Below are 11,936 nucleotides of genomic sequence, written 5' to 3'. Positions count from 1 at the left end.
GCGGTAGGCAATTTGGAGTCCATTCTCTGTCCTCAGACTCTGATGTGCTTTGCAGGCCATCAGATGCCTCCATTTGCCCAGTGCCTCCCGGTCTGGCCTAGCAGAGTACTCTGCCAAGCACATTGCCAAGCTTTAGGCTCTCCATCCTCCCAACTGTGGACCTCTGCCTGGCCTTGTGTCCAGGGCTTTCTCCATGCTATTTGGTAGCTTGGAAACAAATGGAAGTATACAGATTGGCAGTGTGGGCAGCTGGCCTCTTCCTCTTCCTAACAAAGAGGTTGGGGCTAATGCAGCCCACTCCAAAGGAAGCTAAAGGTGACATATTGGAAATCTTTCCTCCGTTTGGAAAGTTTTTGTTTTTCAAAGAAATTTGAAATTAAGAAGACTGAATCACGAGTGTGTTGTGGGAAGTACCTAGTAAGATGACCATTGATTGGGTTTTAGAGAATCAAATCTCAGATACTGCAGTGTGTTAGACTTGCATATACAAAACCCCCAAAGAATTTTGAGCTACCAGAGAAGTTAATCCCTTTAGCCTTTTAATACTCACCATGCACATATGCACACACACAAACTATTTTTTTTCAGGATGTGAAAGCCTTATAAAAACGGAGATTTGATTCACTGATGTAGAAATAAACATGACTCTGTCCTGCTTCTTAAGAGAGTACCACATGTGAAAATGGCTTCATGGGAACAATAAAGGTATTATGACGATTTGTTCTTGTAGGTTCATCTTCGGGGTCTCACAGGGAGTTTACCCTACCTGGACTCTTCCCCTACCTGGAAGGCAGAGCTAGTGGCCACCCCACACAAACCCCCACCTCTGGGAACGGCTGGAACATCCCCAGCAGAGTGGGCAGCAAATCACAGGTCCCAGCGTGCAGGATGGTTCTCAATTGAATTCTGCAAGTATTTATCAAGCTCCTTGCTGTGCCTCAGGCCTGAGCTAGGCTAAGCCCTGCACAGGATAAAAGATAGAAGAGCCACCCCCTCTTCCGCCCTGAGTCTGGATGGACCAAATTGCTCCAGCCAGAAAGGAAGATGAGCCAGGCTGCTGGAAATGCGGCCTGGCCTCGGTGGGCTTGGGCTTTGGGATGCCTCAGCCTTTAGGGTGTGTTTCCACAGGTGAGGACTACGGAATATTCACCCAGAATCCATGGCAAGTTACATCAGAGGCCGTTCAAAGGAATGGAGTCAGGCTTGTAGCTGGGGAATAGGAGACCAGAAGTTAAAAATATAGTTACCCGAACACTGAAGGCCAAGCAAGCAAAGCCCCTGCACCGACCAATCACCCATGTCTCATTTCCACAGGACAATCACTTTGCAACGATCATCGGGGGCCCCCAAGCGTCCAGCCCTCTTTGTGGTCAGAGTGGGCGATTTCATTTGTGATAAAGAACTCACATTCCACAGCATACACGTTTGGTATTCAATTCTGGCCCTGATGCTGAAATAGCTAAACCTCTATTTCCTCACCAATAAGGGGACAATAGTAATTACATCTCCGTGATATGGACGATGTGAGGACCAACGTGATCCTGTGAGTCAAATAAGCACAGAAGAAGCATCCAGCACATGTTGCCTATCTTTTCATTCATTTCCTCAACAAATGTATATTAAGTGCCAACTAAGTCTGCATCAAGCCTTGTGCTCTGGGCCTTACAGAAATAAACCCAACAGAATCACTGTCCTGTGGGAACATATAAAGAGATGAGTAGAGAGAAGACAATGATGGTGCAGGTGGCAAATGCTATGACAGAGGAAGCCAGGAGGCTGTTAGAACAGGAAGGAAGCTCCCCTGACCCAGTCCAGGGATAGGCAAGGCTACTTGGAGGGTTTGATTCCTAATTTTCCATAAAAGGGGGAATGGAAAATAACTAGGGAAAGAGGAAGATGGGGGATCAGAAACACAGCTTAGAAAGAGGACCCCACGTGAACAACAGTAGGAAGGTGGAAAACAAGGGAGGCAATGTTTGGGGAGGAAAGATGATTGGTTCCGGGCTGTGGAGCATTGCAGGTGGAGGAATGGGTGTGAGAGCTGGCAGGGGCTGGCGCTTTATAGGAGACACAAAATGGCTGGGATGTTCTCCTGGGGGGAGCGGGGAGTCAGAAGAGGGGTCTGCATTCTAGAAGTGTCCCACGGGCACTGGCATCAAGCCTCCACTAGAGAGAGGAGGACTCTGAGGCTGACTAATAGGAATCCTTGGCAGTAATCCAGGCCAGAGGTAATGGGGCTACATGGAGGGCAGTGGACGCCATAATACTGAAGACGTAAACTTGACAGAAGTCAAGAGGTTGGTTGGACTGTGAAGGGAGAAATCCACGCCAGGCTTCTAGCTTGGGAAACTTGAGTGCATGGTGGTGCCAGCATCTGAAACAAAGGAAGCAGGAGAAGGGAAGGTTTGGGACAGGAGGGTAAGGGGCCTGAGTCCAGGGCAAGTTGGGTTGGGCTGGTTTAAAGGTCCAAAGGTGGGACAGTCACGAAGAAGGGTGAGGTGATGAGGGCTTACGGGGGTGATGGGCCAAACAGAGCACCCAAGCAGAAAGGGCTGAAGCCTGGCTTCTCTCCCGTGGCATGTCTCATCCTCTGCCACACTGTACAGGCTTTGGCTATAGCTGCCTGCAGCAGCGTGAAGGCATCAGATGATTCTGCTGCCATGAAAACCACTTCTTCATGGGTCCTCTTGCCCCCCTGCCCCTGCCCTCAAATGCATCTGCCTCCTCTCTGCTCCTGCAGTCTGACCTTTCTAAAAGACTACCAGGTTACTTCCTGGCTTCCCACTGCCATCACTGTTCAAGCAAGTCTCTTCAGCATGGAGCTTTAACAGCTTTCTGCTCATGTGGTGTCTATGTGGTTTTGGAGCACGAGACCAACCTAGAATTGCAGGAACGGGAAGGCTCTTAGACACCAGAGAATTCCCCACATCATGCAAGACTTTCTTATTGTGGCCCCTGGCATAATTCTCCCTACCCTCCTCTCTTTTCATACCCACTGCCATTCCTCAGAGAAATGCACATGAACTGCATGTCTCTGGTGCCATCCTCTCTCGTATCTCTGGATTTCACACGTGCTTGTCCTCTTTTCCTCTGTCCCTAATGTCTTTTTATCCCCTTTTCCCCCAAATTAATTACGGCTCATTATTTAGGACCCATCTTAAAATTCACCTTCTCCAGAACATTCCAGAACCTTCTCTGATGGCCCAGGATGGATTCGGTATCTCTCCCGTGCACTCCCACACCTGGGCTTCCTTCCCTCTCATACCATGCCCCACACTATGGTCCTCGCTGTCTCCTCTTCTGATGGTGAGTTCTTTAAGGCCAGGGGTGGCATCGTCCTGTTCATCTTTATATCACCACTACTTACAGTAGCACCGAGACCCAGCACGAGGCACTCCAGAATAGATGCACTAACTGCTCTGAAAACCCATGACTAAGTTTGCTTCCCCATCATGGGGGTCTAGATGCCAGACAACTGCTCATCCCTTGCCTCTTCCGAAGCATCAGCAAGGCCTGCGGTAGCTTAGGTTTCTGAGCACAGGACTAATTAACACACCAAGGACAAGGTCACTGCAGGAAGGGGTGCTTGCTGTGGTGTGGCAAGAACAGGATTATAAACGGAAGTAGGTGGCCTTTGGGGAATAGCACCTTGCCATGCCCATTATTCCAGGAAGCTAGACATAGAAAAGGAATATGAAACAGTTAACTCATTCCCCCTGCCAAAAAAAAAAAATAGTCCCATGACTTTCCTTTTAGATAATATCTACATGGTTTCTAAACAATTGGATGGAAAAGTAGAAAGTAAGTCCATTGCTCAGCTATATTCGACTGGTTAGGGATGGTCTCAGAACCCCCCAGTATTTTCAGTCCTTTAATTCTGGTGGGTGATACCCTGGCCCCAGACAGCCCAATACATCAGAGAGTCCTTCCTGGCATTCTAGACCTGAAAAGAATTTTTAAGACTCTATAATCCCACCAGCGTCATTTCAAACATCAAAAAGCTAGTGTCCAGGCACATTTACAAGTCCAGGGGTACTGCATCCAATTAGGAGTACACCTAAAATATCAGTACTGAAGAGTATTCCATGAAGGTCAAAAGGTTAAAAATATGCTCTCCTAGGAGTTTTGAGCGTGAGGTTCCTCCCTCTAGGAGCTGAAAGTCTGCTGAGGAAGCAAGATCATTTAAATGGGAGTCATAACGAAGGCACAGGAATGGGTGTGAGCCCTGGCAGGAGGGGGGCGTTAACCCAGGACAGGAGAAATTAGCCCCAGCCTCTCACAGATGGAACTATCTGAGCTGAGACCTCAGGCATGAGTAAGCCAGGTGAAGAAGGTGAGGCGGTGGGTCTCGCAGGGTTCCAGGCAAAAGACACGGCACCTACAAAAGCCTTCAGGGAAGAGCTCATGGCAAAATTTTGGAGATGGCAAGTAGTTCAGAAAAACTGAGGCTTGAATCTGGGGGTAGGGCGGGAAGCAGTGAGAGGGGAAGCAGGATAAGGAAGCCAAGGTCACAGGTCCTGTGAAGGGATCGTAATGGATAGTAATGCTGAGCAATTTAGACCTTTTCCTGAGGCCAATGGGGAGAAATTGAAGGGGAGTGACAGGAGCAGATACGCATTTTAAAGTGATCGCTTAGTTCTGGCTGTGGGTGGAGGAAGGACAGAATAACCCATAGGAAGCCACCACCAGGCAGGAGCTGAATCACAGAAGGGGCAACAGGAATGGGAGAGAGAAAAAGGGAGGGAACCTTGAGAAGTATTTAAAAGGTAAACATGTGAGTTCTTGGTTATTGATTGATGTGGGAGGTTAGGAGTAGGAAGGACTCAAGAGTGACAGCAGGTACTGATTTGGGTGAGTGGGGGGCACCATTCACCGAATGCAGAACACCCAAGAGGAGGCACCAGTGCAAGCCAGGGCCACAGGAAGCATTGCCACTTACTTAACACTTACTGCCTGCCAGGCATGTGGATCAATGCTTTTCAGGTTACTATTTCATTTAATCCTCACTACATCATTATAAATTAAATAGTATCATTATGCCTAGTTTACGAATAAGATGTTAAGGCACAGACATATTAAGTACTTTTTTCTAATGTTTCACAATTCATGAGTGGCTGAGCCAAGATTCAGGCACAGGATTAGGTAAAAGTGAACAATATTGTTCAGTTTGAATTACTAATTAGACTTACCAATGGAGCTATTAGGTAGTCAGAGTGTAGCTTTCAGGAGAGAAGTCCACCCTGGTGTCCTGGAGGTCAAGGGAAGAATGTGTTTCCAGCAAGAGGGAGTGATCGGCGATGCAAATGCTGCTGAGAGATGAAGCCTGAGGCCAGGTGATTGGATTTGGCAACATGGAGAATATGGATCGCAACACGAGTGAATCCGTCAAGTGGTGAAGACATTTGGAGTGAGGGCAAAAAAACTGGCGATGAGATAGTGGAGACAGTAAGTATAAACTCTTTCAAAGAGCTTTGCTATAAAGGGGAGCAAAGAAGTAGGGCAGTAGAGAGAGATCTGGGGTCAAAGGAGGTTTTGTGAAGGTGGCAGCACACCTGTATGCTGATAAGAATGAATTGACCGAGAAGGGAATTTTGATATTGTAAGAAAGAGAAAGTGGAGAACTACAGGACGAAAGCTCTTGAAGAAGCCAGCGTGCAGGTGGAATGGTTGGCCTCAGACAGGGGCAGGAGCAGCGCCCATGGTTATCAGGCAAGAGGCAGAGCGTTTGGACACAAATGCAGGTAGGTTGATGGATGTTCTTGTGAGAAATTGAGGCAGTCTCCCTCTTGTGTCTTCTATGTGATCAATGAAATGAGCAAGATTACAAGCTGAGAGTCAGCAGATAGTGGAAGTTTGAGGAAAAAAAGGAGAAGTGTAAAACGGTTGTCAATTCTGGGGACCCACTCAGGATCTGTGATAGTAAATGTCAAATGTGACCTAACGTTTTTCTCCAGTCATGTTTAGCTTCTTAAAGGCAGGTGCAGAATGGGTGAAAGTTTAGCTTTCCAAACAGGATTTGGTGTTTGTTTGTTTTTTCAGGAAAGTACAATGAAAGGGAAAGAGAAGTAATGGTGTATTCAAGAGAGTAAACAGTGGTGACATAGAAGTTTGAAAATAAGGGGAATTGGGTGATGGGTAGTGAAAATACGTCAGGCCTCAGTGTCAGAATCCCAGCGAGTCCACGAATTGCTAGAGCAAGGACACTAAAGGAATCAGACTGGAAAGCTGGCAGTGGTCAGGGTTTGCTGTGCTTTAAGATTTGGGGGTTGCAGTAATTACTAACAAGGAGGTCTTAGGTGGGCTCATGGGAGAGGGTGACTGAGGTGGCGTGGGGAAGATATCACTGGAGAGGGGGGACAGTTAAGCAACTGAGAGGGTCAGGAATTGGATGTCTCATTCCATGAATTCTGAAGTCATCAAAAATGATGCCAAGATGGCCGGCCCGGTGGCTCAGGTGGTTAGAGCTCCATGCTCCTAACTCTGAAGGTTCAATTCCCACATGGGCCAGTGGGCTCTCACACAAGGTTGCCAGTTCAATTCCTCGACTCCCGCAAGGGACGGTGGGCAGCACCCCCTGCAACTAAAATTGAACATGGCACCTTGAGCTGAGCTGCCACTGAGCTCCCAGATGGCTCAGTTGGTTGGAGCACATTCTCTCAACCACAAGGTTGCCGATTTCTCGAATCCCGCAAGAGATGGTGGGCTGTGCCCCCTGCAACTAGCAACAGCAACTGGACCTGGAGCTGAGCTGTACCCTCCACAAGTAAGATTGAAAGGACAACAACTTAACTTGGAAAAAAATCCTGAAGTGCATGCTGTTCCCCAATAAAGTCCTGTTCCCCTTCCCCAATAAAGTCTTTAAAAAAAAAAAAAAATGATGGCAGGAGTAGTGGAGGAGAGAGATACAGTGAGCCAGGTATAAAAGTCTTCGATGGTTGATACCTGAAGAAGAGTGAGTAAGAAGTCAGTGTATAATTGCAACAAACAGGGCAAGAGGATGCATAGTCGGATGACAGCAAGTCAAACAGGATGGCGGCCTGTCTGGGAAGATGGAAGACTTGATCAGCAGGAAGCAGCAATGAGGAACAAGGAACACATCTACCTCAAGTCCAGGCTCTGAAGGAGAAAGGACAACCTCCACTTGAGAAAGCTGCTTTAGAAGCCGTGTCCTTGGGGGGAAATCAGGTGTCAGGGCAAGCACGAGAGTAGGGGGATCATTCAGAGAAGAGGTCCATGCTTTCCAGAAGGCACAGGGAAGTGTGGAGGGGGTTGGCCAACGGGGGGCTGACAGCGCTGTGTGGATGAGGTCAGGGACCCCGTGACTGAGGTCCACACTGATGGAAGACCTGATGAAATTAATCCTGATTATCCTTTGGGACTGTCGTGTCACAAGCATGGGGGTACTGAACTTGAGGTACCTGTAGGGCGTCCAGGACATGGAGGAGCAGTGGGTGGTGAGAGCTACAGGTCTGAGACAGAAAAGAGAGGGCCACACTGGAGACACAGACTGGGGAGGTGATGGTTGTCGAGGCCACAAGAATGTATGAGACCAGCCAAGGGGGGGGGGACACAATGTGAGATGAGAGGAGGATCTAGCACAGAATTTCCAGGATTAAGAGGGATGAGATTAGAAATGTCACTCATGAGACAGCAGGAGCACCCAGAGAAGATGGAGAAAAATTCAAAAGGCTGAGGGTAGACACTGTGGCAAGTGTTGCAGAGAGGGCAACCAACACAAGAACAGCAAACTTTCCACCGGATTTAGCAGTCAGGACGCCATGGGCATCCTCGCCGTGGCAGGGGCTCCATGCAGGAGGAAGCTGGCTCTTGTGGGGTGAAGTGTGAGTGAGAAGAGCTGGAGCGATTGCCCCTCTGTGCCACTTCCTAACTGCTGTGGCACCTTGCCCAACCTTCTTGACCCTTCTGGAACTCCGTCCTTCAACCTGGAAACATAGGTATTAACACTAATCTTACGGGATTGTTGTGATTAAGTAAAAGTAGGGAAAACACCTTGACAAATAATAGGTGTGCAATAAATGGTAACTACAGTAAACATGACATGTATTATTGCCATGCTTGGCTATAAAAGATTTGAAAAATAACACTGGAGGAAGAATGGGATGTGGGGTTAATAGATTTATCTTTGGCTTTTCACACAGACTAGTTTCACTGGAACATGTTTAGAGATCGAAAATATAGCCATAGAAAGTGAAGAAAACTGTCCATGTGGAAATGAACCCACGACCTTGGCTGTGTCGGTTCCAGTTATAAGGGACAGCGCTGACTTGAAACTCCTCAAAACGGTGTTTGGAAATGCCACCAGGGCTGCCAGAAAGCGTGGCTGTTCAGAAATCTTGGGAAATGCCAACCACAGCTTCCATAGGCTTTATCACTCCTTATCATGCTTTCCGGAGTCAAATGTTGTGGATTATACAGGCAGGCTATGATTTTCTGATTTGTGCAGTAGCTCTCAGGAAAGAAGACAGATTGGCATGCATTGGATTCCTACTTTTATCCAAGCCACCGTCGATCTTGATGCGTTACCTGAAGGAAAAACTTCGATTTCTGGAAAATGAATATTACTGAGGTTTCTATGACCCAGAGAGACATGTGTGGTAGGCGCGAGCCAGGCAGGATAGATTGTTGCCAGGTACCTTAAGATGCCAAGTATAGAAAATAGCAAATGCTGATCCTGACCCACTGTTACCTTGTGTCCGGTGGCCCGTTGCCATTAGCAAACTCAATTTCTGGAAGTGTGAATTAGCACCAGAAATAAATGAGGAGCAAATACAGTGTAGCAGGGTTAATTATACATGTAAGTGTCACTGGGATATTTTTGGTCTAAAGGGTCTGTGGGGGAACCATCCAAACTTTAGCCACCTCTCCAGGTCTGGGGGGAGAGGAAGGGTGGGGTGGAAAGACCACAAAGGAAGCCTAAGGTCGGTTGCCAGGGAACACAGTCACCCATAACTTTCAAACTTAACTCAGTTTACCTCCTCCAGGAAGTCCTCCCTGATATCCTCAGGGTTAGGGGGTTCTTCTTCGTGTTCCCGCTGCTTCTAGTGCTTAAACTCTTGAAGCTCTTATTTATTGAAGACTTCAGAATGTCTCTACAGGAATGGGTGATGGGCTCCAATTTGATGAGAACTGGCTGCTTGAAGCTACAGTCCCCTCTTCTTTCACAAAGAATTGAGGAAATACCAATTGTCCCTGCCAACAATTGTGGGGAAGGGACCAATGGAAGATTAAGGAAAACCTTAGCAATTGACACAGTGCCTGCATGTTATTAATATAAATACTCAGCAAGAGTTTGTTGAAATTTAATTGATGGACTGATTTTATTTGTGGTGTGAATCACCTCTTGTCCCTCGGTTTTTTGCACTTACACCCCTGCATGTGTATTTGCCTCCCCACTGTGGCTCTGTCCCACTGTTTTGAGAAGTTCTAGAGGAAGAGAGATCAGGTTGAATTGGTATCAATCAGAAAAGGCCTTATAAAGAGATGAGAGATTCTAAACTGGACTCTAAAAAGTTAACATTGTTAAAAGTAAAGATAAGGGGAGGGCATTGCAAGTAGTGAAAGAAGTCTGAGCAAATGGTGAGAAGAAGGATTACGGAGAGGTCTGACGTGACTGACCGAGGTACGAGGTATTAGGTCGGTGCAAACGTAATTGTGGTTTTAATAGTTAAAAATAATTGGAAAAACCGCAATTATGTTTGCACCAACCTAATAGGAGACGAAAGGGAAAGGAACCCAGGACCCCATGCTGGGATGCCTTGAATGACAGCGCCGAGCTTTGAATATAATTAGGCAGGCGATGGAATCACTGAAGGTTCTGGAGCACAGGATTCTGGCAAAAATTGTTACTTACAAAGCATAGTTGTCCGAGTTTGCATTAAAAACTTAAGTACCCATCGTTTAAATACTGAGAGCTTTTAAGCATAATCACTGCTGAAAAATGTTTTGATTCCTATGGTTCCTTTTCATAGGTAAAATAAATAAGGTCATCTGGATATATTTTCTAGTATGAAGAGCACATTTATTGAACAGATTGGTGATTTAATTGCTACTTCATATATCGCACTGCACTAGGCACCATGAGCATACAAAGATATGTGGCCTCAGTCTTCCTCTCCAGAAGCTTAACGCTCAGAGGGAAGATGAAGTAACTAGAGTATACAACACAAATATCCAACTGAGTCGAGACTCATGTGGTCATAAGTTGCAGCAACCTACTCAAATTAGTTAGAAATGGTTACAGACATAAGCCATGGTGTCCCTGATAAGGGTCCAGATGTGATTCAGGGACCCAGGAAGCGGCAGAGCAGCTGGCCCTCCCCAAGGGCTGGCACGAGAGCCCAGAATCAGCTCCCCCTGCCACCTGGTCACATTATTCCTCCCTCCAACCTTCTCTGCAGCACAGGGTATGGCTGCCCCTCATGCCTTGGTTCCAGCTACCTCCCAAAACACTGCTTGAAATCAATGCATCTCAGGCCCAGAATAGAATTCCCAGGACAGAGAGTCCAGTGGCCCGACTTGGGTCAGCTGTCCAGACTGGTTCATTCGACCGTGGGAGAGGACATGTGGAGATAGGTCATATGGTGAAACCAGCTCCGGGTCCCCCCTCCACTTGGCTGTGGGGTGACACTCTGTCCTAATAGGAGGCAAGTGTGAGCTGGAAAAACACCCTAAAAATGCTTTGCCCACGTGATCTCAGGAGCTTGGAGGGCGAGTGGTCTGGGGATTCAGAGGAAGATAAGACCACTCCCCACTGCAGTTTTTGGAACCTGCCTGCCATCAAGGATCAAGGACTTCCAGACGTGTGGGAGGGAATCCTAAATCATCTAAGGGAAGGCACTCTCAGAAGATTTGGCAAAGACAGATGGAGAAGGAGAGAACTGATACCACATCCGGCAGGTACAGCTTTATCGCTTCATACAGAACTAAAATATTGTTCTGTTAACATGTGGTCTGCTAATTCCTGCAAATGAACTAAAATTAAAAGAGCCTGAAACTAAAAAATGAATTCATAATGTAAAGACTTTAACACCAGGCTCGCTGCACCTTTCTCCTGGGGGAAGATACATGTCTACAGAACAAAGCCCGAGCAGCTTCTCACTCAGGATGCCTTGTTCTAGCACATTCTTCGGAGATGACCATACCTGTGGCCACGCCAGATGCAGGGAGAGCCCTGCAGAGGCAGCCAGGGTCTATGGTCTTCATGGGATGGGAGGGTCAACACTGTCGGACCTTATTCTTCCAAGGAGCAGTCCCGGCACAGAAAGGAAGCTGGAGTGTCAAACACTGTCTCCACAGCCTGTAATTCCTAAAAGATGGAGCAAGTTCTCACAGAGCCAAGACACTGTAGAAGTTGTTAAGAGCTGGGACCTAGAAGAGAGCCTAGACCTTGCAGTTCAACCACAGGCATATGAGCCCTGGTCACATACAACTGGGACTTAATGCAGGTCTTCCAGACTTCTCATTGGGTGCTCCTGCCACTATCTATGCCCACTGCCTCCATGACCCAGTCTTGCTGGCACTGACCTTCTGTACTGGGGTAGGTACTTAGTGTCAGCTGGGACTGATGTGCACAGGATGAGATGCTTGCTTTGGTCACTGCTATTCAATCCTCATTCACCATCCCACTTTCCAGATTAGTGAGGGTTTCTTCCTTCATTCCTTTTCTTCTTTGTCCCTTCCTGCACTCATTCATTCATCAAATATTTGTTGTACTACTACTATGTGTCAGGCAATACATGAGGACCATATGGTCAAGATAGATGGTCCCCCTCCTCGCTGAGCTCTTAAGTAGTGAGAGTGGAAAACACACACACAGAAAGAAAGAGAGAGAGAGAGAGAGAGAGAGAGAGAGAGAGAGAGAGAGAGAACAGACCACTAAAGGTTAAGACAGATAAGTGCCGTGAAGGAAATCATCA

General features: G+C 47.2%; 1 pseudogene; it reads left to right on the top strand.

Annotated features, from left to right (window-relative positions):
* The first annotated feature begins 1,514 nt into the window (after positions 1–1,514).
* The window catches only part of LOC109455110 (multifunctional methyltransferase subunit TRM112-like protein), a 48,601-nt pseudogene continuing 38,179 nt past the window's right edge, over positions 1,515–11,936 (top strand).

The sequence above is a fragment of the Rhinolophus sinicus genome, linkage group LG10 (genome assembly GCF_036562045.2).
Source record: "Rhinolophus sinicus isolate RSC01 linkage group LG10, ASM3656204v1, whole genome shotgun sequence".
Classification (NCBI taxonomy): Eukaryota; Metazoa; Chordata; class Mammalia; order Chiroptera; family Rhinolophidae; genus Rhinolophus; species Rhinolophus sinicus.
Note: the sequence above shows the minus strand (reverse complement) of the source record. Positions and strands in the feature narration are given on the sequence as shown.